At 36.2% G+C, this 5,627-nt stretch overlaps 1 non-coding gene across 1 annotated transcript; it reads right to left on the minus strand.

Moving 5' to 3' along the window:
- Window positions 1-409: 409 nt before the first annotated feature.
- On the minus strand, window positions 410-515 carry LOC133874410 (small nucleolar RNA R71). The gene has a single exon (XR_009901272.1). It is a non-coding gene; the product is annotated as a small nucleolar RNA R71 (small nucleolar RNA).
- Window positions 516-5,627: the final 5,112 nt, after the last annotated feature.

Below are 5,627 nucleotides of genomic sequence, written 5' to 3' on the forward strand. Positions count from 1 at the left end.
CTCACGTCTAAGAGCCCATTCTAAATCACCAATGGCTGAAGAACCAAAGCCTGTGCTATTGAGGGACCACTATGTTCCCTCAACATAGACACCTACTTCAAGCCTTCAGTTGCCAGACATTACGGCAGCTCATTTTGAAATTAAGTCCGGATTCATTCAAATGCTTTCATTATTTACGGACTTAATACTGAGGACCCTTATAAGCATTTAGATGAATTTATTGAAATCTGCTCCACCATAAGATTGCAGAATTTTAAAGAGGAAGCTTTAAGGATGCGCCTGTTTCCGTTCTCCCTAAAAGAAAAAGTTAAGTATTGGTTGACTTCCTTAGAGACTAACTCCATTACTTCTTGGGCTCAGATGCAACACGAGTTCCTTAAGAAGTACTTTACCATAGGGAAAACCAATCAAATACAAAAAGCCATAACTGGTTTTTCGTAAATAGAGGGAGAACCATTTCATGAGACTTGGGAGAGGATGAAGGACCTTTTACGAAAGTGTCCACATCATGATGTTCCCAAGTGGCAATTAGTACAATACGTCTATGATGGCTTGACTGAGCCTCATAGACATATGGTAGATGCCTCATGTGGGGGTACGTTTATGTTGAATAGTGAGGATGATGCATGGACAATTTTTGAAAATAATTCTGAAAACTCTTTAGACCACTCATCATCCGGTTGTAGGACAAACACTAAGAGCCAAACTCTTTACGAGGTATCCTAACCTTTGGACTTGAATGCCAAAGTGGATGCCTTATCTAGAAAGTTAGATCAATTGCTAGCATCTGGTTTTGTTCCTGCGACTGCATCTCATATACACACACCACATGATGCATGATCATTTTGCTTTGACCCATCACATCAGGCCGGAAATTGTCCTATTGTTGGACAGTCTTCTGAGCCTCCTATTGAGCAGATGAACGCAGCTTTCTCTAGACTGGGTGGTGATCATTTTAATAATTCTTATAACGCAGGCTTGAGAAACAATAGTAATATGTGGCGGCCTAATATTCCACAATACAATGGATCGCAAAACCAAGCTTATCAGCAGTCCAACCCTCAATTTTACCAGCCGCCACCTAATAGTAGTCCTCCCAACCCACAATAGCAATTAGCCCTTCCACCTCCTAGAAATTCTGCATTTGAGGAAAAGGTGTTGACCAGTCTCAGTAAATTTGAGTCACAGACTCAGACTCAGATTCTGAATTCTCATTCTCAGTCTATAGCAAAGCTAGAAGTCCAACTTGGACAACTAGCTAAGTCATTTAACGAGAGAGAGCAAGGGAAGTGTTCCAGTCCACCTTTTATTAATCCTAGGAGTGGAGGGGTAGTCATTAATCCAAAGGTGGGAGAGACAAAGACAGAACCAATAGGGCAATTAAAAAAGATCCAAATTGGAATGGGCACGAAATAATAAATTTTGTCCAACCACTGCCAGACACAAATCCATTCATTAGCAGTAAGTTTTGATAAGTCTGGCTAAAGACGTTAAACTTAGCGCTCTTGGGAGGCATCCCAAGTAACTCTGTTCCATTGTTTATATTTCATTCTGTTGTTATTTTTAATCTTTCACTTTCTTTTTAGTTTTCTTTTTCAGGTTTAGTGTTCCTACCTCTAAGTTTGGGGGTATGCTTTGAGCCATACCTCCCCATTCAGGTTTACTTTATCCCTTAACCATGCTTTCGTTTTGTACACATTGGGTACAATGTGCTATCTTCAGTTTGGGGGTGTATAGAAGTATACTTAGTTTGAATTTTGTACAAAAAATTTTCAAAAAATTTTCAAATTTCTTTGTGAATATCTATGTTGTTTTGTAGAAATTAGTTAATTTATAATTGTGATTTGTTTTTCATTGTCAATTTTAAAATTTTGAACACATGATCACACAATTAGAGATTCTAAGTCTGCTTAATTACTTTTGGATATGAATTTCACATGTAAAAATTTGAAAAATCATGACATACATTGGCATATTGTTGTGGGGTATGTACTTAAGTTAATACCTTGCATACGGTTTTTAGTGTCTCGGAAAACCAAGATTACTTGTTAGATGGATGACGTGGGAATATATAGATTAAAAAAAAAAAAAAAAAACTTTATTGAGTAACCGGACCTCTTGTCCTCATTAAGCATTGAGTGTTCGCGTCAAAAGATGTAAGTAAATAAAAAAATGGTTAGCTTGACTTCGTAGTTCTTTTTGACTTGAGTTATTAAGCCCTTAGGGATGTTTTACATCTAGTGCCCTAAAGCCATCTGGTTTGGGAGTCCCGGGCCTAACACTTGGTACATAGGTCATTTAGAAGCTTAAAGGAGTTGAGCATTGCACAACCATAATAAATAATGTAAATAATATTAAAGCATGCCTATGCCTTAGTTATTCCATCTAGCGAGAGATATAAGGAATTTTGAGACACTGGAGCATGTATGTAGGTTATATTCTTTGAAAGCTCCATAATTGTATGTTAATATCAAACTGCATCATTTCTAACATGTGAGATCTTAGTCGGCCTTTTGTAAATGAGTAGACTATGATTTTTTAAATTGTGTGAAGATGGAGTTTATTAATTTAAAGTTGTTCATGAATTATGAACCATTATTGTGATGATACTTCTTTTTATTAGGTAACATGTATATTTTGTAAAGATCATGTTTGTAGGTAGCATTTCTGCTAAACCTTCACGAGACTTCACTCGTCCACTAGGGTAGCCTAGGGTTTAAAAGGCTCGTTGCATGTGCTAAATGCAATCGCGTTTCCCACGAAAGAGGATGTAGTTCGGACGCCATCTCAACTAGGTAGTTCTCATTGCACCCGATTGCAATGATAATAACGACTAACGAGTGACTTATTTAGATACTAACAACCGGAAAAGTTCTTAGGGAGATTGACAGCCTTTTATCTCCAAATGTGCTCATAAGATAGCAAGCAAACTTGTAAAGCTTGAGTCTAGATTACGGCTGATAGTGATGGACAATGAAGTATTACTTGCTGGTGCAGTTGTGAACTTGTGCTTTGTTCACCCTCGTACAATGCCGTGATATTATTGGCTGCCATTGTCGTCTACTTCAGAAATTGCAATGATGGTTGTTTGAAAGGAGCCAAGTGGCTAGCTCCAAGACAAACCGAAAGGGAACCAGAACCAAAAATAGCACAAGTTCACAATTGTGATCTTGTGAGACAAGTTGTGAACTTGTGCTTCGTTCACTAGGCGTTGTAGTTGCAAAGAAGCTTCTTGCGAAAGCGGCACAAAACGGCGGCGTCGAGGATGTCGATGTTGACAGAGGGAGGCGAGATGAGCATCTGGGCATTGGCGAGTGTGAGTATGGAGAATGTGCAAAGTGGAATGACAGAGGGGGAGAGAAAAGACGAAATTTGGGCGCGCTTGCATACACTAAAACGACGTGGTTGGCTGTATTCGACTAGTGCTGGTGCAACTAGCTTACAGTGTTGATTGACAAGGAAATCGATAAACTGTGGTTGAATGAGTTTTTCTTTTACTTTTTCTTTTTTTTTTTAATACATGTGCGGGTAAGAAGGTTGACGAGGAAGAGGGTATTTTTTGGAAGGTGAAATCCTTTAAAAGGTCACGTGTGTTGCATGTGACCGACTTTCCATCCAAACAAACGAGCAAGTGGACGGAAGGTATAACTTGCCACACGTTGACAAGTTCAGGAGGGTCATCTAACAATTTTGGTACATTGGGGGCCAAATCGCCAACCCATGGATAAATTAGGGGGGTAAAAGGTAATTTTCCCTTAAAAAAAAATAGCCGTTTGAAAGAAAAAAATTAAAATTAATGGAGCTAATATGAAAAAGGCCACCCCTTTTTGGTATTTTAAGTTTTTCCCCCTTTTGTTTATTTTTTTAATAATTTTCATTTTTTTCAAATGGTAATTTTTTAATAACCTCAAGGGTATTTTGGGCAGAAAAATGATAAAGTGTCTAATTTGACACCCGATGGTAGTTCAAGGGGCCATGATGTCAATTTTTAAAGTTTGAAGGTGTAAATGAAAATGTGGTCATAGTTTATGGGCTAAAGTATATCACGATTGATCAGATTAGTACTTAGGATCAATCGTACGTTAGATCAATTTAATGTTCAATAGATCGTGATCGGTCTGACAATCTTATCAAGATCGATTGAATTAATGCACAAGGATCGGTCTTATGCACAAAGATAGTTCAAATGGACTTACCACAAGCGATCGGATGTATGTATTATGATTGATAGTTCTAATGTACAAGAGTAATAAAATATCCATAGAGTCATGATCGATTGAAATAGCTACAAAATGATCGATCGGATGTTCTTAACGAGACTCATCATACTAATGCAAAATCCATAGAGTCAAGTTAGATTGAACTAATGCACTAGGATCAATCGGATATTTGATTGATCTTGTAATCATATCACAATTGATCAGACTAATATACATTAGGACCAATAGTACACAAGGGTCTGTCTTATGCACAAGGATCATTCGGATGGTCTTATCACAATCGATTGGACTAATGCAAAATGATTGATTGGATGTTTGTATTACGATTGACAGTTCTAATATACAATGATAATAATAATAATAAAATTCATAGAGTCATGATCGATCGAAATAGCTACAAAATGATCGATTAGATGTTCTTATCGTAATTGATCATACTAATACAGAATCCATAGAGCCAAGTTTGATCGAACTAATGCACAAGGATCGATCCTACAATCCTATCAGACCAGTGCAATAAGATTGATCGAATGTTTAATCGATCAAAGTAATACACTGGGATCAATCGGTTCTTCTATCGTTCCAAAGAGTTTGTATGATTATTCGATCTTACCACAATTGATAAGACTATAGCACCAAGATGATAAAAAAATCCAAAACATATTATATCACAATTGATCAGAAACATGGAATTGGACCTTATCCTTTCCTTCAAATTGTACTTTGAGCTGCCATCAATTAATCAGTGACTTTAGTAATTTCAGTATTGAGCACCCATGCAAGATAAAGTTTGAGTCAATGGAGATGGAAAAATTCTCAATATTCCACAACTTATGGTTGTACTTGGACTTTGTGAGAAAGAACGACAATAACCCTCCATGGATAGAGGAGAACATGTCAAAACCTTTTGATTTAATAACAAATTATCGTTTAAAATTAATTGTTCAACAACCAATTAATTTAGACTTAAAATATTGATTTTTTACATTATTAAAAAAATATATACAACAAATCTTTACTTAAAATTGAATAGAATGGTGCATATATAATAATAATAAAAAAAAAAAAAAAAAAACTTTACAAAAAATACACTACAAGAATTATTTTTTTTTTCTATATATAAATGTGGGTTTTAATTTTAATTTTAATTTTTAGATGTATTAGGTTATCAGTAACGACCCTTAAAATTGTTGCTGATGATGATTATCAACAATGACCAGATAGTTGTTGCTAATGATCTAATAGGTTATAAGCAACGACAACCAATGTTGTTGCTAATGATTGGATATCAGCGACGACCATAAGTCGTTGCTGATGTATGAGAAATAGCAACGACCTTGCAGTTGTTGCTGATATTCAATTATTAGCAACGGCAATGAACGTCGTAGCTAATGATCGGATATTAGC

The sequence above is a fragment of the Alnus glutinosa genome, chromosome 7, assembly GCF_958979055.1.
Source record: "Alnus glutinosa chromosome 7, dhAlnGlut1.1, whole genome shotgun sequence".
NCBI classification, from domain to species: Eukaryota; Viridiplantae; Streptophyta; class Magnoliopsida; order Fagales; family Betulaceae; genus Alnus; species Alnus glutinosa.